The 24,027-nt window shown below is 37.9% G+C and overlaps 1 protein-coding gene across 1 annotated transcript in view; it reads right to left on the bottom strand.

The window, feature by feature from the left end:
• The window catches only part of SND1 (staphylococcal nuclease and tudor domain containing 1), a 413,715-nt gene that overhangs the window by 203,576 nt on the left and 186,112 nt on the right, over positions 1 to 24,027 (bottom strand). The window lies entirely within an intron of this gene.

Genomic DNA, 24,027 nt, shown 5'->3' on the forward strand with positions numbered 1-24,027 from the left:
TATCTTCTACTAAGTCTAAGCTTTTGAATTAATTAATTAATTAATTAATTAATTAATGGCGCTGGGGATTGAACCCAGGGCCTTGTGCATGCGAGGCAAGCACTCTACCAACTGAGCTATAGCCCCAGCTGCTTTTGGATTCTTTACTGGCCAGTCCTTTAAATGGCTAAGTACCTTTTTTTGTCTGTAACTAATGGACTTAGCTCATTAGCAGTACTGTGTTCAAAGAACTGATTTGAAAATAAAGAACCAACTCAAAAGTAGATTTGACATTTAGCAGCAATTTCCTACATTTCTCCTATCACTGTAGTTCACTATCATATGTAAACTAGGAAGTTTATTCTTACATCTTAGCACAGAGAATACTGAAAAATCAGATTCATCTTCACATTTAGAGTTTGTCAAGTACTACTTTGGCTTATCAAGCTTATACTTGAAAAATATAAATAGCAGCAATATGTCAATAAAACCATTATGAGTTGCTACTTGAGTGATGATTATGAGCTTGACAGGAGATCACTGCACCGTAAGTACTAGAAGTGCAGGTGGACTTCATCACCATAGCCAGAAAAAGTCAGTTTTCTGTTGAAAGGATCTTAGCTTCAATCCAATTCCTTTATTTTACACATGACTTAACAGAGATCTGAAGACATTTAAAAACTATTTCATGACAAACATGGACTAGAATTCAGGTCTCTAGTCATAAACCAGGCATCCTTCCACCATGACAGCCTGCCTCTTGCTTCATATACAGATTACAAAAAATCAACAGGAATAAATATTGATATAAGCAATGATGTAAATGGATTCCAAGGGCATTGTGTTGAATTTAAAAAAGCCCACCCAGGAGATCACATATTATGTGGTTCCATTTAAATAATGTTCTTGAAATGACAAAATTATAGAGATAGAAAACAAATTAATAGTTGTCAAGGATGATGGGAGGGGAAAAGGGAAAGAGGAGCAACAAGAGGGCAATCTTTAGGACAACTAAATGGTTTTCTATCTTCATTGCACTGGACATGGATGGACATATGATAAAACAGTACAGAAATCTGTGATTATAACGATGCAAACTTCCTGATTTTGATATTGTACTCTCATTATGTAAGACAGAACCATTGGTGGAAACTGAACGAAGGATGCATCGGATGGATCTCTCTACCACTCTTGCAACTACTGTTGGTATCTCTCTACCACTCTTGCAACTACTGTTAGTCTGCGATTACTTCAAAATAAAATCCTTTATTTAAAAATCAATAAGATTTGGACTTAACAAAAGAAGGAAAGAAATGAACTGAGGCCCCAACGCATTCTCTACCACAAGAGTCAGAACAGTGCTCAGCCAGAAACATTTTATGAAGATGAAAGTCGAGAGGGCTCCTCATCACTTTTATACTCAAAACTCTATAGTGTCTCTTGCCTCATTCAAAATAAAAGCCAAGGAATTTAATGGCCTATGGAACTGACATCATCTGCTGTCTCCTCTATCCCCTGACCCTGTCCCTCACCAATCCTCTTTCATGCCACTATTCAAGCCACAACTTCTTCATTACTACCTAAGCACTTGTACCCCAAGCCCTGCCTCTCTGATGTACCCTTGCCTTTGTGTTTCTGGCTCTTTTACCTCCTTCGTATCCCTGAGCATGTCACCTGGTCACTGGAGCCTCCCTGATGATGCTGCTGAAAAACTTCATCCTTCCAACCCTGGAGCACTTTCTATAACCTTTCTTAGTTTTATTTTCATCACAGCACTTTATTTTTATTTATTTATTTTTACCTTCTATATTACATATTTTCATTGTTTCTTTCTTTGTTCCCCAGGGAAACACTGCAAAGCTAAGAAAGGAAAAGAAGAAAAAGAAAAGATTTCTCTGAACTATATTCATTGCTTTATCCTCCATGTCAAGAACAGGCCTGGCAACATCATGTACTCATTCAGTAAATAATCTGTTGAATAGAAAAAAGAACAAAAATAGAAGTATAAAAGAAAAATGATTATGTTACATTCTTGGGGTCTAAGAAAAAGGTCCAATTTAAGGATAGCATGTAAATGAGATTCGGTTTCACTTAGATTTTGAATCATGAAACTCCAAATTTCAATTCTGGCTTTAATTTGATAAAAGCTGAGAAAAGTCACTTAACTTTTAAGTCATATTTTAAGTCTATCATATCGAGGGGACTAACCTGAAGGACCTCTAGAGTCCCAGGCAAAGCTAAAGTTCTAAATGATGCCACAAAAGGCATAGTTCATCCTCATTTCAGGCCTAACTCAGCTGAGCTTAGAAATAATGAGATAACCCATGGGGAGCCATGGAAAGTATTTGAGCATTTGTTAACTCAAAGACTCTCTACAGGGAAAAAAAAAATGCAGAGCACACTAGGAACAAGGGGGGGGGAGGGGGGAGGGAGGGAGGGAGAGAGAGAGAGAGAGAGAGAGAGAGATCTGTGAACTAATGTTATAAGTGCTATAAGCCTTACTGTAAGTAAGCACAATGTGCTGGGGAAGTATTTACACAAAATGCCCAGTTCTGATTTTGGCTTGGAGGAAGGCAGGTGCTGAAGGATGAACAGGAGGAAGCCAGGGGAAATGTGTGTTTCAGTCAGAGAGAGCATACCCACTTCAAGATTAGCAAGTTTTAAATTTTTTACAGAAATGATGGATGAGAATACAGGGGAATGTTAAATATAAACATGGAGGGTAGGCACGGGCCAGATCATCAGTTTGAATAATCCCAAAGTTGCTGCAGAATGATAAATGAAGACTTTTAAGCAGGAACATAATCAGATTTGTGTTCCAGAAAGAGAATTATAACAGTCATGTAGAAAATAGATCGGAAGAAATAGGCCAATTTGAAGACAGTTGTGTTATTCCATGCTGACAGTATAAACCAGGCAGGAAGGAGAAGAAGAACAGTATGCCTGAGCTGTACCATGTGATCATCAGGTATAGGAAGTGAGGCGGAGGACAGGAAGAGGACCTTTATAAGTGACTGGTGACACTATCAATCAAGATTGAATCATTTGAGTGGAGGAACACCTTTCAAGAACACTCATGGGAACTGATGAGGTAACCAGTAGAATGAGGACAAAAGTAAAGGAAGTACAAAACTCAAAGCAGACTGAGATAAAGTAGAGTTGTAGCAGGAAATCCAAGAAAGTGATGTGCTGAAAGGAAATTATATATATATATATATAAAAGATAGAGTAAGTGTTGAATGTTGAAGAAAGGTGAAATAACTATAAGAGATGTGCCCTTGAAGGAAGCATTAGTGAATGATGTAGAAGGGCCTAAGCCAGAGGTGGAGTAATAAATAGCAAATGGAAACACAGTGAAATGTCTTTTAATTTTTTCAATTAATGTGGGTACAAAAAGAAGGCAAGAAAGAGGAAAGCAGATATAGTAAAATAGAGGACTCAAGAAAATTTTAAATAATTAGCTGAAAATGAGAAAACTGGTGGTCTCACATCCCCATGCAACCAAAAGAGTGAGAATCTATAACATCTTGGTAGAAAGATTTGTTTGGAAAAGAAGAAGGAACAATCTTCTGGAGAGATGTGAAAGCAGGAAATAAGCAAGGAAGCATAGGAAGACCAGTTGGGGGCTGAGAGAATAAGAAGTTAAAGATGTATCCTGATGAGACTATATTTTGTCCATAAAGTAAGAGATGAAAGAGGAGATGTAACTGAGTAGGGGACTTGACAGAAGACAGTTGTGAAAGTCTAAAACAGTTATTGTGGATAAATAATAGCATGAAAACTACATTTATGGGAAATTAATCCAGCATCTTATGTAGGCAGTGCTGGAGAAGGGCAAGTTGACAGTCATGAAAGACACATCTACAAGGCTACTGTGTTAATTTAGATCTGACTGGTTGAACGCATGGAGTAAGTGATGGCAATTATAGAAAATAACTGGCAAGAGAATCCCTAACTACATAACTAACTTAACTCACCACCTCTGTATTGAAAATTTGCCTTCCCTTCAAGACACTAAGTGTCAAAAAGGCAGGATGAAATGGCTCCTGGAGGGAACCAAAGCTACAGATGAGTATCCTCTCTTTGAGATTTCCTAACCTAAAATGTTACTTGAAGACTTCTTGAACCATAGTTTAGAATCCAACTTACTAATCCATTAAACCTAAAAAACCATGCCTCTTTAAAGCACATCTGGAATGATTCCCTATACAAGGAGAGATCAATTCTGATAGTTGCCCAATCAACTTAGACAGCTCTTCAAAATGACCCTTATCTAGATCCTTGGCTTTCTTCCAAGCTCAGCATGTTGGTGAGTGGTATGAAGAGAAACAGAATTAGTTGGAAGGAGAAGACTATAATGAGTACTAAAGAAGCTGAGGCCAGCTCATTGCTTGGGGTATGTTTTAATAAGCTATACAGGTGATTCTGGGGCACACTTGAGTTTGAGACCATTTTAATCAACATCAGCATTAAGAATGTTGGCTCTGAGATGAGAATAGGACCTAGAAATGGAAATGAAAACCAGGTGTGTGGTAAGTTGAGAGTAGAGATCAGCAAAGAGAAATAAAAGGTTGATATTTGTCCGCACACAGAGGATAAATGAGGCCATGATTTATCAAAATACCGAAGGGAAGCCATTCAGGGACCAAAAAAATAAATAAATAAATAAATAAATAAATAAAAAATGCAGGATCAAAACTGACCCTTAGAGATTATGAAGCAAAAAGACTTAAGCCTTTTTTCCCCCAGTCACATACCAAAGGCAAAAGAAAGAGCATGTTCAGTTCCTGCTTCTCATTTTAATTATGAAATTCATTTCTCATGATTGACATTCAACAATGTTTGTGATACCTGTATTGCATCTTTCTTTAAAGAAAAATGTTTAGTAATGCTATGCACCACATTTTATTAAACTTATTTGCAATCTTGATCTTGCTAAATTAACCAAATGGAGAGAAACCACTTCAAATTTTTTATAGACAGGAGGACAAAGGTCCTATAACAGAAAGGGCTATGGCCAAGAGCACACAGATTAATGAGAACTTCAAGAAACCCAGCTTCTGTGCACATGTCCTCAGAGGGACAAACTTTTGTAATCACCAGTGGTGTTTATCTCTCAATGGAATTCCTTCCTGACTGCTGATCTGGGTGCAAGCTTATTTCCCTCTTGGTGAATACCGCTGTTGAGATGCACAACTCTCCACCATCTGTTACCCAGAATTAGCATAATGACCGATTATCTCATCTCTTACATTTAACAGATACAAATGGTACTTCTGTAACACCAGTTCACTCGCATCCTCATGCACCCTACCCCATAAATTGGTCTTCCCACTCTGCTAGTTAGGGAACTGGTCCGGAATATACCCTCCTCTCCCCCTCATCTTGACAAAGAGTGCAGGTGCTTTGCCAATGAGAAGATTTCCTAACCCTGTTTATCCAGGAACTGTCCTTCCAGGAGCATTTGAAAAGGAACATACTGAAAATAAAGAAACCTGTAATAGACCAGTAAAACTCAAGTACTCACAGGCAGTACCATATCAGACTGAAAATTTCAACAGGGCAAGACAAAGTTAAGTCAGTACTTCACTGTTGAGAGTGAAGAAAGAAACAAGAAAGGCATTGGAAAATTAAACGGGCAGCAAAGTAATATCATTCTAACAGAAAGGCTCCACTGTGTAACAGATTTGAAAGTGTTCTGGGTAGCAAGACCTGGTAGCATTAATAAAGAATGAGAAACAGCATCCAGAAAAATGAGGAAATGCTAATGGGAACAACCAGGAGAAAGGTATGATCAATAGGAAGTGGATGCATGGCGGTGAGTGCCACCAAACACAGGAAGTGGGGAACTATTCTGTCCCCAGGGACCAATATAAAGATAGATCAATTAGAAAAAGGAATCAGACTGAATCTAAAACAACTTCCCAAACCAAACACTGCCTTATAAACTGAGCTTTAGGTAGGGGTCAAGAGAACAGATCACAAGAAAATATACCTGCTTATAAAGTAATTCCAGGTTTCCTGAAAATCATCCTGGGTGATGGTATCTGTTCAACCTTCAATACATAAACTTTTTCACATAGGTGAAATCATGAAATATTTATTAATCATACTTAATATTACAAGAGTTTTTTTTTTTGGTTTGTTTAAACTATTACATTTCAGGAAAATTTTACTCAAACTAAACACTGTATTGGTGACACAAAATATATACAACCATCATTAGGGCCATTTTTCAAGTAGCTTACTCTTAACCTTTCCATCTAAAAATTTTAATAATTTGTTCTTGGGTATATATTCATATCTCAACAACAAGTTCCTAGAATAGGGACTGGCAAACTCATAGCCTAATTTTGTAATGAAAATTTTATGGAATACAGCCACACACATTTGTTTGCATACTGTCTATGGCAGAGTTCAACAGGTGTGCTGGAGACCCTTTGGCTCTCACCACTGAGAATATTTACTATCTGGCCCACTGCTCTTTCAGTTGATCTTTAAAATAACACAAAACACTTGCAATTAGTGGGTCAAACTCACAGGAATAATTGCTACATTTTTTAAAAAAATAGCTCTTTTTAAAGATTCTGCATGTGACCTTCATGTAGTACCACAGAAACTATCTCAGATTAATTTATGTGTTCAAAACAAAGTAGCCAAGGAAGCATTCTATAATATGATAGCCTTTGTGAGGACTCTGTTAGTATCTAAGGTGACTTCCTCTCTCCTGGCAGTAATTATGTGCAGGGGAAAAAAGAATTTGGCATTTTCTCAGGGTATTAATACCCTAGCCACAAGACTCTACAGTAAACAAGCTGGCACCTCTCTTACAAAGAACACTCATGATGCTTCCATTAAGAGGAAGGAGAGCAACCAATACTGTCATCCTTGCTTTTAGCAGCAGCAGGACGTCCAAAGAGAAGCTGGGTGGAACACTGGGACTTGCCATGCAATGTTCCTCCTGACTTCTGTGAGGGAAAAAAAAAAATGAATTACTATATTTAGATCCTGCCTGGCACACAGAAGTCCCCCTTATATGTGCTGGAAATCACTTTCGTTAATTTTCATTATTATTAACTGGCTTGGTTATATCACTCCTACTGGACTAAGTGGCTCTATTTATAAAATGGAGAGTAGGTGGTATTAAAGATGTCATCCTACTACAAAATTCTATGACTTTATTTGAATAAAAAAAAGTTCAAAGGACAAACATTATGGTATATGTTCTCAAAGAAAGCATTAGGAAATAAGTGATGACCCTGAATTCACAAGTCCAGGGAACTGTCTATTAGACAAAGCTGTCAGTGCAGATTCTTGTTGCAAATCCAACTGTCCTGGGAAGAGGTCACCCTGAGCTGAGATATCGTGGTCACCTCCTCTGCAGGCAAGCTCGGCCCAGGAGAGTACCCATCCATCTGCAGCACTCTCAATCACACATGCGGTTGCAGAGGCAAGATTCATGGCTCCGGCAACAGTCCAGTGTTATCCAATATGCATGAAATCAAAGTTTTCATCATTTCCAATGGTCAAAGGCCAGGGAGTGTTAAATCCCAGAATACCAGGATTAATGAAGGAGTCATTAAAAACCAGCATTAAATCACTTCCGTAGCCAATGCTGAGAGTGATGTCTGTAATACATTACAAGCTGATTAAAAAGAAACAAGTTCCAATTTAGAAATGAATTACCTGATTTTATTTAAACTGGTTGGATGGTTATCACAGCAATTTTGTTATTACAGGGTAAAGAGGAATAGGTAACATATAAGTCATGCTGTGAATGGGGAATTATTGTCCTAAAACCACAGGGCAAATCACTTCCTAGACACTTACTAAGAGGGAGAAAAGAGCACTGGAAAACTGGCCAAATTTTAATTCTGTTTTGCTGTTTTTGTAATTTGGGGGTTAAGGGGGCTGCTAATATCTTGTGTCCAGTAAACAACTTTATTCTGGATACATTTTGAGAATAATTACTGTCTGGTTATAGTTTTGAAATTCCTGCCTAGGAGTGAGCCGATTCTTCCGCTCATTCTTTTCCAGCCATTATAAATAGTGAGATACAGCTTCTAGAAGAAGACTTACGTGAGTAATATCAAGGGTGAGCCATAGAAAAGGTTGAGGGATGAAGGGGAGCAATGTGTGCTGATTCTCATGAACTATCCTCTACTCCACGGTGAATACTGCTCTACTGCTATACATGATCCACTAAGGTGAGAACAACACTGGCACAGGTGGCTCTGGCCATGCCCTACCTCTACACTTCTCTGTTGTCTCAATTTCTGAATGTGAAAATCGCAACCTCCACAGCTTAAAACAAGAGGTAGAAGTCTCAGGAGGCTGTGATTTTCTAGTTTTAGTTCCCACACTGAGATGGTATATTGATTAGAAAGACAATCTTTATAGGCAAGGACTCTTAAGCACACTTTCAACACACAAACTTTCAACAGTACAGGGAAAAGGTATAGAAAGTAGTTACAATACAAAGGATCCAAACCAAAATGAAGAGTCAGCTCTCTATAATCTGTGGGTTCTACACCTGTGGTTTCAACCAACCACAGATTAAAATATTCACAGAAAAAAAAAACTAGGTATCAAATATGTACAGATTTTTATTTCTTATTATTTTGTAAACACAACTATCCATGTGGCATGTTCATTGCATTAAGTATTCTAAGTGACTGAGATGACTTAAAGTATTGGTAGGATGTGTGGTTATATGCAAATACTATACCTCCTTTCACATAGAGGACTTGATCATCCACAGATTTTGGTAGCCATGGGGCTCCTGGAACCAATCCTGTCTGGAGGCATAGAAGCACTACTCTACTTGTTTCTGACACTTTCCTCTCTGCCAACTCATTATAAGAACAAGATTTATATCACTCCCTGAAAAGACATTTTGAAGGGCTCTCTAAGAACAACTGATATAATTCTTAAAATCTTATGTGCTATAACTCTCACTAGTATTCAAATATTTAACTTAGAGGCACTGGCTAGTTTGTCCTGTGTATACTAGCTAATAAAAGCTCCTTTTACAAATAGAGGGGTGACACAGAAACACCCAGGGTTATAAATGGGGTTATATTTACAAGGGCATCAAAATAAAACAGCAAATCTACATCAGGGTATTAGTTTGGATTGAAAGCTGCCAAATGACCATGTCTCAGTCATCAAAACACACATAATTAATTTCAGACACATCAGTCTACCCCAAAAAAGAACACAATAAACTCAAGGTTTCATGGATATTTAAAACACTGGCTTGATTGGTTACATTGGTGCTTATTGATCCTGTCATTTGCATAAATAAAAATACTTGAATTTGGAAAGTATTTATTACTTGGACACAATTTTGGTTAGTTAACAACAATTATGACAATGAAAGCACAATATCTTACACTGCCTGAGTTTCTATTGAAAGTGGAAATTTTAAAACAAGAGTCCATTTAGTCAATAAGCAGACAAAAATCTATACACTTGAAAATCAGTTACAGATAGAATTAAAAGTCACCTCATAGGCCCAAATGCATGCACTCATTGCTATTGTACTACACCACTGCTCTCTCAGGCAAGCAAGGTAACTAAGGTCATGTCACTGGCTAACAGCTCCACAGCCACTGAGTCAATTGGTAGAGATGTTTCTTAACTATATGTTTGGGAAAGTCTGATTATATTAATGAAGGGCAGGCATCTTATGCAGACTTGTAAACCCAGAGACTTCCAAATAAACCCACTCACTTTTATACCAAGAGCCTGCAGAGGCAGAGGTTACAAAAGGAAACATTTAAAGCCAAAGGAAAACATGAGGCTTCACTGCTACTGCTTCTCTCTTGCTCAAACACAGCCCCCTGTGTCACGAATCTGAGAGGAGGTTTAAAAGAAGCAAAATATTAGTGTATTATTTTGCATTCTAAAAAGGCTAGGAAGGGAATTTGGAAAAGCAGGCAAATGACTTGTCAAGGTCATACCATATGCTGGAGGCAGAGCTAGAAATAACCATCACCCTCACAGCCCCTACATACTACTCTGGCATTGTGTGCTTCACTAAACAGAATTGGTATGAGGGAAAATGCACAACTCAAGTTGTAAAAGGTTGTGCTTAGACATTGAAAGTGATCTGAGAAAACAGACATTAGAAAGTTTATTTTATTCCTCCTTTACCAACATCTATTCTGTAGGCCTAATCTGAGAATAGAGGCACAGAAACAACCTCTAGACTTTCTTTTTTTTTTTTTTTTTTAAAGAGAGAGTGAGAGAGGAGAGAGAGAGAGAGAGAGAGAGAGAGAGAGAGAGAGAGAGAGAGAGAGAGAATTTTTTTTTAATATTTATCTTTTAGTTCTCGGCGGACACAACATCTTTGTTGGTATGTGGTGCTGAGGATCGAACCCGGGCCGCACGCATGCCAGGCGAGCGCGCTACCACTTGAGCCACATTCCCAGCCCCAACCTCTAGACTTTCTTTCCCAGTGATTATCAATGCAGGCTGCCCACTGGAATTGTCATTCCAGATATAATGCGAGGCTCCACTCCAGACCAACAAAACAAGAACATTTAGGAGTGAAGATGAGTATTGTTAAACATCACTAGTGTTTTAAACAAGCTTCAGTGCTTAGATTTTAAATTTGGGCATACTCCATTGTTTTTTTTTTTAAGTGCCTCATGTGATTCCATAAAGTTTTGTGAAAAACAGTAGAGACAGAAATTACAAGTAATAAACTTTCCTTATCAAGAAATCAAGGGCCAAGGATGATTAAGCACACATAAACCCCACCCCCACCCCCAATCAAAGCTGTCAAGCCACTAGGCCTTCCCAAAGCACCAGAACCTGAGAACTGTGGAGAGGAAAAGACCAAACTTCATAATTGTTTCAGGAACAGCAAATTCATCCCTTAATGGTTCTATTTAGGCTGCAGGAAGCCAAGTAATTGGTTGTGGTAGCAGCCTGAGAGATTCCTCATCTTTGCCTCTTCATAACAGAACTGCCAGCTGCCATGCTGCACTTCCTAGGCAGCTGTGATGATAAGAGCCCCCTCAAAAACAGAGACCTGACTTGGGGTGCAGAGGGTGGTTCTCTGCCTCTCTCAGAAACAGGGACAAATAACTCGTGGCCATTATGACAAAACCAGGCCTACGTATCCAGTGTATTATTAGCCTGACATTAAACACCACTTAAAAACAAAACCAAACTACCCGCCCACACAAACACATACCCCAAGACAGAAAATTACATAATGGCATCTGGAATCATCCACTCTGACAGTGAAAGCAGAACCACCCAAACCTAAGAAGTCTAGTAATGTCCAAAGTGGGGAATGGACAGCCCTAGAGAGTCACTTTCACACCTGCTAGAGTTTATGTAAATGCTGATACACATAACCAATACATGGTTCAGAGGAAGAACTCATGATAATAGCCTATATTCTAAAAGGCTGTCATTCTGCACGAGAAATACCAAGCCACGACTAACTGGAAGTGTAACACTTGTGTTGTTCTACTGAGCCCAATCATTCTACACAAGTTAAAAGAAAACTGGGCATAGTAGAGTGAAAGCTCAAGGTAAGTTTTATTTATTTATTTTTAAAATTTTGTGGGGGTCAGAAAGGAAAAGGGGGACCAGTAAAAAGAATCCTGCCATCTGCGCCATTATAGTTTATGGTCCACAACCTAGCCAGCTGGCAGGACAGAGGGGTGTTGTTTTCGTTCCCCAGAGTCCACTGGCACCTGGATCAAGCCACTGTTTGCCTTGCTAAAGTCTAGAATGTGGCAGTGAGGTCTAGACTTCCACCGCATAAACAAAGTATAGAACTTCTCCAGGTAAAAGCTATGGAAACAAGATCCCAATTATAAAATTATCTATGTGATAACAAAAGGTATGAAAAAAAATGGTCAGGATTTTTCCTAAAAATTAGAAACCACTTATTTGTAGTTCTAGTATAAGCAACAAATGGGCACAGCAAAAGGTCTAAGGGTCTTGAAATTTCCTATTTTCTCCTTCCCTTGGAAGGAGGAGTTGTTTGGGTTCCTTGCTTTGAAATACAATAAGCCATTAACAGAGACTCTGTGGTCAGCCCTCACTCAATGCTCTCAAGTTTTCATAGCTGCAGACTGAGACTCATGAAGGAACACAAACATTTCAGAGGGATATTTCTGAAAAAGTGGTGTCAGGAAAAAAAAATGCATTGCACAGTTGCTTCCTGTGTATTTTTATTTTTTAAAGGAGAAGGAATAGTATGAGAACTGTAAAATAGCTCTCCTGGCTACTGACCTGATATGTGATGGCTTATAAATCACAATTTTAACACAACAGAAGTGCACATTCAAGAAACAGTCTGCTGAACCTCAATTTATATGTAAGCAGAAGTATCAGAAATCCAAAGGTTCCATGAAAAGCCCACATTGAAATCTTGTAGAAGGCAGTGCCAAGTTCTTTAACAAAACTTATGCTCTAAACATCGTAGGTTCTACCGTACACATTCACCTCTAAGGTCCCAATATTTGCTGATTCCCTCCAAGTTCTATTTGTTTCCTTGTTTTAAACATAATTTACAGAAGGCATGAAAATTCACAAAGCTATCAGGGTAGAGAGGCTCACTCTAAAAACTTCCCATTCTCTAAAGCACTAAGTAGTAGCCCCATGCCTAAACACCACCTCAAAAACACATGCAGAAAACAGCCAGCTCACTAACCAGAGCAAGCAAACTAGGTGAGTGGCTAGCATACCTCTTGGACTGACAAGTATCCAATAAACTGTTTCTATTAAGAAATAAGACTGTGTGGCTGGGCATAGTGGTGTGCACCCATAATCCCAGCTATTCGGCTGAGGCAGAAGAATCAAGTTTGAGGCCAGCCACAGCAACATAAAGAGATGGAGATGTAACTCAGTGTACAGCATACCGAATGGTAAATGTGTGTGAAGCTTCTTGAAACATTAAGAATGACTCATGACTAGCCATTAACTTCTACCTTTATGTAAGTTCTTAACAATCATTACTTCCTTATATACACTAAATAGTTACAGGGGAAATGGATAGGATTTAGCCATCGCGACAAATGAGAAAGCGAAAGAAGAGATAAATCCAAACCAAAGTACCTGACAATGGAACAAAAAAAAGGACTAGACCAAAATTCAAACCATAGCCCAATGGGGCATTTTGTTCGTTTTTTGATTAAACTTTGGGCAACATACTAAGTTAATGATTAGATCAGCCTAGAAATGAGAGGCACTATCAGAGGTTGAAAGCTTAGCCTGGGGGGAAGTGATAAATAAAAGAATGGAATATAAAATAGGCAAGGAAAAAAATCTGAATGAGAAAAGTCTAAGGGAAAAGAAATAGAGATTGGAGAGAAGTGACAACCAGATCTGAAATGAGGACAACCAGATCTTCACCATTTGGATGAAGAGGCTCGGGAATCATGTAAGCACTTGGTTGTTATATGAACCATTTTCAGTGCATTGCCATATTTAATCTTCACAACAGTCCTATGAGGTAAACTATGAGAATCTCTAATTTACTAAAAATGAACTAAGGTTCAGGATTACATAGCTATCTAATAGCAGAGTTGAGGTTTTGCCTCAGGTCTATTCATTCCCAAAGTTTACTTTTAGAAAATATGCATAGAATCTTAAGATCCAACAACAAATTGCCTTGGATTTCATCTCAACAATTTGTCTCAAGGGGTCAAAGGTTTTCTGTTTGTTCCTAAATTAAATTCTTAAAAAAGGAGAAGACCCCAAATAATCAGTGTTATATTAGCATGATGAAACAATGGGAAATATCCCCTATTTTTGCCCTTTTGGAAAATGTTACTACAGTTTCTATTACTTTTTAAAAGATCACTCAGAATGAACTGGAGCAAATCTCTTTTAAGCAGCATCACAACTGGGAAATAGAAAAATCTATAAAAACTCCTTTCCTATTTCCCTTTACACTTTTTACTGTGCTGACCACAGGAATTGTAAAAAGAAAGGGGCTGAGAAATGACATATAAAGGACCCAGAAGTTTTGCTCATTGGTAACCATGTCAAATGTCCCTTCTCCTTATTACATCAATTGCACTATCCAAAGAAATAAATAAAGAATGCTTGCAGGAGGTCAGAATGGCAAACTGAGAACTGTGTCCACGTGCCATGCTTTACAAGGTCCCACTGAAATAAGGGAAAGACAGATATGGAAAAGCCCTAACGATGGTGGAAAAGAAGAAAGTGTGTTAATAGTCAAATTCTGAAAGACAGAAAGTAGATGGGGTGACAATGGTGGAGAAATGGCAGCAGGAACCTAAAGAAGTAAGAGGGCTCCAAGGCCTTTATTAGCAAATACAAAGCACCACACAGAGTGGGCTTTTAAGGACATCCTGGAACAATCAATTAGGAACTACACCAAGAAGGGCTCTGCAGGCCAGCCAGGCTCTCCCTCTGATGTCCACAGAGTAGCTAAGGGCAGAGGGTTCTGACCCTTGGCAAAAACCCAAGAAATACTACATTATGAACAAGTAAAGTAGATATGCCTGCTATTCTATACTTGTAGGGATGGCTCACAAAACCTGAGTTTCTCACAGAAAACTTGAAACAAATAGGGTAGTGGGAAAAAATAGGGTTTCAGTTACACCACATAAATCCCATGGAACTTTTAGGCCCAGGGACTTGCACATACAGTGGATTTCCTACTGGCAAAGTGGCTGTAAGCCTGGGGCCCTCTTATTTCCTCCCCTTTCGAGATGAGAGACCATGGGGCTTTAGCTTCTAATAGAGGTCAATTTTATCAAAACATAAAATCTGACCCAGGGGTTTGACCTTCTTCATTAATCCATTATTTTAATACTAGAGGACAAGTTTTCACATCTTTTCCAACTATACTTACAGCCTGCCACAGGTCAGCAATAACACAGAGGAAAGCATAAACACTCTTGACAGTACTAAAGAAGTTACAGCTTACATGAAAGGAAGTTACTGCCATAGGTTTCTCAATTTTGATTTATAGATTTAAAAAAAATCTTTCATATACTGCTAAAGCTCTCCTTTAAATATGAGAAAGCACAGTCCTTATTGTTTCTGTTCTTGAGAATATCATTTTTAAATCAACAAGACTTCAACTTTATACCAATGCTATTTCTCAAATAATCAGTGCCACAGCAGATAATTCACATCACCAAAATGTGTGTTTTGGTAAAGCAGACAGAAGGTGATGAACCAAAGAACCTTGGACAGACACTGTGACCTTAAGCAAAAGCAGAAGCCAGAGCATTTGCAGCAGCTTCTAGCACATCATAGCCCATTCCTGGAGACTCTTGCAGCACAGTCAGGCTCTCCATAGGAGCCCCTTCACCTGGACCATTTTAGTGGGGACTGTGATCCATCTGCTCAAGGCCTCGGTGTTCAGACACCCTCCAAGAAAGCTGGCCTCTGGTACAACCTCCTTTCCAGATGGAGATGGCCTGGGGAAGCAGCCCTACGTTCCGGCAGAGTTACACCATCATCCTAACCCAACTTTTATGCAGCCTGGACCTTCTTCATTAGAATAAATGAAGGTTCACAAAAATATTTTGGGGAACACAATAAACAAAGAACATTTAATCAAAGAGGAAAATTTCAGACAATAGAAGTGGATATTATTTCTTTTAATTTTAAATAATATTTGCAGAAATATTAAAGAACTAAAAAGAAGTTGCTATTAAAATAGAATAATTAAAGAACAAAATTTAAGTAGGTGCTGAAATTTAAGAAAATAAAAAGAGCTAGATTAATAGGAATCTTAGATTAATAGTCTGTAAATTTTTTTCATTCACATTTTTAACTGGTGTATTATAATTATACATAATAGTGGGCCTCATTACATAGTGAACATGCACATGATATAATAATGTAATTTGGTCTGTTTATAAATTTCATGAGGGTGGAAATCATTACAGTTCTGGAATCAGTGATATATTCATAATGCCTAACAGTGCTCGTATAAACCAAGCATTCTCTTAAGATTTTGATAAAAAGGAAATGAGGTATAGCTGAGTGGTAAATCACTTGCCTAGCAAATGCAAGTCCCTGAGTTTGATCCCCAGCATCATCCCACCAAAACAATAAAAAATGAATTAATGAGTGATTAAATGAATAAGTGAGATGAATGAATAAGAGAGGGGGAATGAGTAAAAATAATATGCCCAATTAGCTGTCCAAGCAAGAAACCTGTAAGATTTAGTTGAAGACATCTCTTTGAATATAAAATGAATACAGGGCTGGGGATGTAGCTCAAGTGGTAGCGCGCTCGCCTGGCGTGCGTGCAGCCCGGGTTCGATCCTCAGCACCACATACCAAAGATGTTATGTCCGCCGAGAACTAAGGAAAAATAAATAAATATTAAAATTCTCTCTCTCTCTCTCTCTCTGTCCCCCTCTCTCTTAAAAAATAAAATAAAATAAAACGAATACAAAGGTTTTAAGCAAAAGATACACTACTAGTAAAATTTCTATGAGCAAAAGAGTGACTATAACAAAGAACAGGGACCATGTGTGGTGGCACATGCCTGTAATCCCAGCAGCTTGGGAGGCTGAGGCAGAAGACCACAGGTTCAAAGAAGCCAGCCTCAGCAATTCAGCAAGCAGCTGTAAGCAACCTAGTGAGACCCTGCTTGATATAAAAAATAAAAAAGGCTGGATATGTGGCTTGGTGGCTAGTGACCCTGGGTAAGAGTAACAGGAAAATTTTAAAAAAATTTTTTTGGAGAAGATATAAATGTTCAAATTAAAATTAAGAAGATGTACTAGGTATGCAGCAGGAAAATTTGATAAAATGTCTAAAAACCTAGAGACAATTTGATAAAATGTCTAAAAACCAAAGTTATGTGGAAAATTGCAAACTCGTTAAAAACCTGGGGGAGAGGGGAAGCTACACTTATAGAAATGAAAATTGGATTTCTTATAAGCATTGATGAAACAATAGAAGACAATGACTTCAGAGTTTTCAGGGAAAAAAACTAATTTTAAAGGTAGCATTTTATAACAAAACTAACAATCAGGAATATAACCAAGCCGGGCATGGTGGCCAAAGGTTCAGGAAGTGGAGGCAGGAGGAGCACAAGATCAAAGCCAGCCTCAGCACTTAATGACACCCTGTCTCAAAATAATGAAAACGGGCTGGGGATGTGGCTCAGTGGTTAAGTAACTCTGAGTTCAATTCCTGGTACCGTCTAACAACCCCCCCACCCAAAAAAAAAAAAAAAAAAAGAGTAAGAACATAGCCAAGCTGGGCATGGTAGCATACCTGTAATACCAGTAGCTTATGAGACAGGAGGATTACAAGTTTGAAGCCAGACTCAACAACTCAGTGAGAGTCTGTCTCAAACTAAAAAATAAAAAGGGCTGGAGATACAGCTTAGTGGTAGAATGCTTGCCTAGTATGTGTGAGGCCCTGGGTTTGATTCCCAGCATTGAAAAGAAGAGGAAGAAGACAATGACATTTTTAAACACGTAGGAATTCAGAAAGTTTACTGCTTGCGTGGGAACAATGAAGATTCTTCAGTAAAATAAAAAAATATTGTAAAAAGAATGACTTAAGTGGTTGTTGCACTTAAGGTAATATGAAAAGGAAAAAAAAGAGAAAATTAATTTTAAATTTCTTGGAGGATTTAGTATCATAGATTTTTTTCTATAGGTTTAATCACTATCATACTTCTTAGTTTAATACATTCATAACATATATTAGATATTATAACACCTATGGAGGGGCAGAATTAAATTTTTAGAATGAATTTATAGACAAAGCTTAGAAGATAATTATGGTTACAGAAGAGAAATGCAATAAATGCTATATATCTTGATAATATAAAAAATAAAGCTTTTAAAATAGGAGAAAGGAGGAAGGAAGAAAGCTCAAATGTTCTGATGTCCTTACCATTCAGAATAGGAAGCACATAGTTAACCAGAAACAGATTAATTAAACATTGTAAAGTTTACTGTTGGTTAAACTAAAATAATATAACAAAATTGAGGGCTCTAGAGTGAAAGTTGGAGTACAAATATGTAAAAGTATTTATCTGTCATATAAAATAGTAAGCAGATACTGCTTAAAGCTGAAAACTTAATAAGTTCTAACAGAGTTGATTTTGTGTGTGAGTGGTGCTTAAACCCAAGGCCTCACACATGCTAGGCAAGCACTCTACCACTGAGAACAGTGGTCAATTTAGAAGGATATAATAACAAACCAAAGAAGTCAAAAACAGAAACTGTCCTGAAGTTAGTGTTCAGGCTGCCATCTGCTTAGGCCTTGAAGGAAGGCACCATAAGGGTGCCTATGGGTACCAGAATCAGTATCAGAACCACGGCAATTTGTTGATTCCCAAGGCTCCTCCACCCTGAAAGAGTCGAGGACTATGTGGAGGAAAAGGACAGATGGGCTTCAGTGAGTGGTCATTTGAGCATTTCATTTAGTCTCTTGACAGTTAAATTACTGAACGATCTAAAAATAAAATTGTAAGAAGGATTAGTTTTCATTTATATTTTAACCTATTTCTAAATGGTAAAATCTCTGTAAGTCCCTGGCAAAACCTGAACAGGAATGAAACTCTGGAGGCTGAGAGTGTGGCTCAGGGTTAGGGCACATTGCCTGGCATGCATGAGGCCCTTCATTTGATATCCAGCACTGTGGGGGGAGGGGGGAGTGGATATGGATCCTCTATGCACTGATTAAATCAAGTCATTTGTGTTTCTTAGAGCAAAAATGTCATTCTGTAAGTGGCAGTCAGTGAATATCTACAAGAACATCTGAGGTTCCCAGCCCTAGAATCAAGAAATGCTAATAATGAAATGCAAGCAAGGACACCCTAAACATGTAGAAGTGGTTTCTTGTTTTGTTCACCACTGTATTTCCAGTGCCCATATGGGCCTAGACCCTCAATGATCTAGACTGACACTTGTAATCTGAAACCAATAGTTTTAAGAAAATAAGACTCGGCAGCATGAGGTTTCTATAGATAGACAGCCACAAAATATCTGAACAAAAGTGACAGATTTGTCAGAAACTCAACAGTATTTTCCTGACTCCAATACTGAATACTCCAATACTGAATCAATAGCCAGCCTCCTTCTTACAATGTTTTATGGGACAAGTCTCTTCAAATGATTGCTATACTTGAACTAGCAGATAGGCCCAGTTATTCAACTACTTCCTTTTAAAGTATTGTAACCACTTACTGCCACAGATGCTTCTAATGTCCTTCGAGTTGTAGACAGGTATATGTCCACTGCTCAACGTAAGAAGAGTAGCATAAGCACATAAATCAAGCTGTCATTTCTAAGGAACACCCTAAGCTACTCTTTTAAATGCAAGTGGGTTAGTTAACAGTTTGTTTCTATTCTCAAAAAAAGTTAAAGGAAGTTAAAGGAAAAGGAAAAGAAAAATGGCAAGGCAAAGTAAGACAACAAAATCTTATTCTGATATATCCTTTTCCCTTCAAAACAAGGGAGTTTAAAACAAAATAAAAAATACCCACCCTGCCAAAAAAAAGAACCAAACAGCACCAACATATTGATTAAATATAATAATGTATAAGTGCTAAATCTATGGAAAAATGGTTAGCTATCATCCACATTCTAATATCTGGCCAAGTCACTGCCACTCATGGTGTCACCATTCTCTTAAGTGAAGAAAGACAAGCTTCAGGATATTGGGGGTCTCTCTGGGTAAGAAGATAAGGAAAACAGACTCCAAAAGTTATGTTCTTCCTAATTGTAGTTTAAAAACCATTCTAGTAGTATATTTTAAAATTTGAAAATTCTGAGATAGATTTGGCTGAAAGGAGAAAGCTTCAAAACTATGGAACACAAGCCAAAAGCTGGGAATTAGATGGCACTTGTTCCCATTGTGACTGATGGGGGAAAAAAAAGGATTAAAACAGGCCTATTCTAGCAGAGTAAGGATGAGAGGTAACCCAATGATTCAGTCACAACTGGAACTACTGGATAAAAGTACCCACTGAAATCAGAACCCCAGACAAAGCAAAAACAAAGGAAGTTTTTTGCCTTGAAAGGTTAAAAGTCTGGCTCATATGAATATAATAAAGTCAAGTGTCTCTAGGAAGAATCCAGAGACACAGAAAGGAAGTTCATAAACATGGTGTTCAATCTGCTAGGTGACAATCATCAGGCAAAGAGGTCACCTCAGGTGTTCCAAGCCCCACAAAACTTGGACAGTAGTTGAGACAGTAAGGCCCTATACTCATACAGGCATCAAGGTTAGGGCAGCAGCTACTCATGGATCAATAAAGAAGGGCTGCAGGAGTCAAACTGGGAAAACCAGTAGAGTGAAACTGTTACCAAAAACAAAATACCTTTCTAAAAGCATGTGATTTTGTGCAGACAGTACAACTGTACCTTTTCCATAGTTTCATTTCTGTTCCATTCTTTTTAACTTTTCCAAAATAGGCCAAATATGTTGATTCCTACCACTATGAAAACTTCACATCATGGGGTGGGGGGAGAAATGGCTTAGTGTCACTGTATCTTCTGGATATGTGACAGTTTTCCAGTGATGAAGGTGGGGAGATGGGGATGGAGATATGTTATGTGTGAAGCTTGACTGTAGTTATACTTTGTAGGTGCCTTTTTCTAAATGTGAACAAATTTTCCTCTGATGCTTTTTTTCTTTGAAAGACATGAGCAGCAAGTTAATAGATTATATGGGTTTGCCAAATTGGAACGCAAAGTAATTGGGAAGTCCAGCACAGGGAAAGGTCACCCCAGAAAATTTCACTCCTCAAGAAGACTCTGGCAAGAATGGAAGAATGAGATTTTAATCACTGCAGCTAATTACATAGAAGACTAAATCACAAGAAGAGTTATTTAAGTGTCTTAAATACAATAAAAAGTAATTAACAGGAAGCGCCATCTTGACAGCTTCATGTCACAAACTGGGCCTAAAAGGATCAAGTAATTCCCAAACCGGGAGCCAGAGAATGAGAAACGACTCAAGGTTTGATCTTTTTATTTTTATTTAAACTGTTTTGATTAACAGATAACAACTCTTGCCAACTCCATAGTGAAGTTAATCAAGAAAAAAATTTTAATCTATCAGAGGAATGATGAACCTTATTTCCATTGATTCCCCATAGGGTAGAGATGGGTTCCTGAAGGCAGTGTCACACTAGCAAGGCCCCACAGGGTCCTGAGCCTTGCCTCTCTCCCACTCATCAAGAGGAAACACAGGATTATACTGTGCCCTACTGAGGAGACAGACAATGCACACACTTTGTATGATATACATCTAAAACTCGGCTTTGAAACAGCCCACTGGGAGACATCATCTCATCTGCCCCTTTCTTCTCATTCCTTTGGAATCATCACTTCAGAGGAAGTCTTCCAGTCAGAGAAGTATGCAGATGTGGAAAGCCTGGAGGTTGTGGGACAGGTATGGTATATAAGCCCACAGATTAGTACAGACACGATTTAGACAGGACTTCTTAATTCCACACCATTTCTACAAGTCTGAACAAAGCCTACCCTTCAGAGAAGCTATGTCTGCTAGAGAAGCTCTCTTAACTAACCCTTCCATTAAATGATCCACACAAATGCTACTGGCAGATCCCGGTTAGAGTGACTGAGAGCCACTCCACCACACCTGTGCCCTTTGTTCCACCCCCCCCACCCCATAAGCCATTTGCTTTATTCCTAGTTTATTTTGGTTGTGTCTGTTATTTTCATTATGTACTTAAATACTGCATTAATCATTGAAACACAGGCACACAAAAATACATGTTTACAAAACACTTGCATCCTTATAAAGGTTTAATAAAGACAAATGGCTTTTAAATTGCTGTAAAATAAATAAGAGTGAGACAAACAGATGAGAGAGATGTAAATGTCAAAAATATAAGGTTTTACAATTAGTGTTTTTGCCAAACAGGAAGCTATGTAGCTCACTAGGATATCAAACAGGTGATCCTTGCCAGCCATAAGTCAGAGATCTGAATATACGTTATTACATTTAAATGAAAATATTTGAGAGATATCTTTAAAAATTTTCTTCCCTACTAAGTTTTTAAAAATAACTAGCAATTAAGTGAGGTAGCTGACTTTTAGCAGATATCCTTATTTACTAAAACCTCATCTTTCAACAGTATTATTTTGATTTTAAAAAATAAACTCAGGAAAAAGATTCTTAAAATTTGGGCAAAAATAAATAAATAAATAAATAGAAACTCTAAAGTCAATTTACAATACAAAAAACATGCCCTTAGGTCCACTTACTGGAGGTGGGTGGCCTACCTTTAATCTCCCCATCCCCCTCATCTTACACTAACCAAATAAAAGAGGAGGACAATCAGGTATAGTGTTATAGTACTGATAAGATTTTTAAAGAGAAAGAAAGAGAACTACTAATGAAACACCCAAGGACCCCCTATTATGCTTCATGAAAAGGTACTCTTTGTAGTACAGTTAAGTCATTCAACTAATTGAGCTCCTACATGCACTGGATAATAGGGAATAAAGGAGACAAAATTCCCTATTTCCAGGGAGACAATAGTTTAGGGAGGAATGGCTTCAATACTACAGTAAATTTTAATATCCAGAATATACAAAGAACTCAAAAAACTCACAACAAAAAACAAGTAATCCAACTTAAAAATAGGCAAATGATCTGAACAGGAATTTCTCAAAAGAATACATATAGATAGCCAAGAAGTACAGGAAAATGCAAATGAAAACCACAAGGAGACATCACCCATCCTAGGAAGATTAACCATTATCAAAAAAACAAAAGCTAATAAAAGCTGGTAATAATGGTAAAGAGAGATAACAGGCACTGTTGGTGGGGACGTAAACTAGTACAGTCATTTTATGGAGAACTATACAGAGACTCTTCAAGAACTAAAAATAAATTTACCATAGGATCTAGAAATCTCACTTCTGGGTATATAGCCAAAGGAATAAAATCAGCCTATCAAAGAGATACCTTTTACAGGCAAAAGGAATAATATCAGTCAAAGTTAGAACAAATACACTTGAACCCCAAGGTTTCATGCCACAGAGTATACCCTTAATACTATACTGGGAAAAGGGGTTTTAAGTCAGCTGTCACAAATTGTCCTAAAAACTTAAGAATCCCTCACATCACACAAAAAACATTCCCTTGAATATCTGATATTAAGCTATGTGAACTAATTTTCAAAATGTACCTTGGTGGTAACTAAATTAGATAATACATTCCAATAGTGTGTTAAATAAACACTGGCAGAGGCCATCTGCCAAAAATAAACATGTGCATTTTTACAGATATAAGACTGTTTTCCCCAGTAATTACATAGGAAGAGTAGTAATCTACGGAGATTACTCCTTGCTTTCGATGATAAAACTTTTACTATAGGGGAATACTAACGTTCCAGCTGTCTCCAGTAGGGAGCATGCATTCAGCTTCTAAGAAGTGGTGAGGAATTGGTAATAGATCGTTATTGTAGGTCACACAGATGGAATAACAACCAAAACCTGGCCTACTGTTTCACATTACAAAAATATTATCTGATTTATCAGAAACCAGCTTCCCACAAAGTCTGTCATCTGTAATGGTGGGAAGGTAATGAGATCAAATGCCTATAATGCACCCCTGGCAAAAATGAAAGCTCTGGTTGTTGTGTGAACATTAACGACATTAATAAATACAGGAGCAGGTACTGGCTAAAAATAGTCATTTCCAAATGTGAAATCAAGATGAGGGGAAAGAGCCTCCTGCTTGATAGGAGAGTTTCTAGGAGCTAAATAGCTACAAGATCCTCATCCTTTCAGAGGCAGTGCTGTAGCCTAGATGCATTTCTCCTAATAGCCTTCATTAGACTTCAATAAGACAATCTCTGTTTTGATGAGAAACCTATTCTTTTCTTCCCCTCCACTCTGCCCCCTTAAAAGAAAAGAAAAATACCAGTTTGGTAACAAACAACACTTAAGACTGTTAAATAGAAAAGGAAACAATTACCATGCTGGTATATTTTATGCAAAGTAAAAATTGCTACTGGGGACTGACTGATTGTTTTAATATTTATTGTGGAAGCATGGCCCAGCATGCTTCCCCTGTCAG

Source organism: Spermophilus citellus, assembly GCF_964194105.1.
Source record: "Spermophilus citellus genome assembly, chromosome: 3".
Taxonomy (NCBI): Eukaryota; Metazoa; Chordata; class Mammalia; order Rodentia; family Sciuridae; genus Spermophilus; species Spermophilus citellus.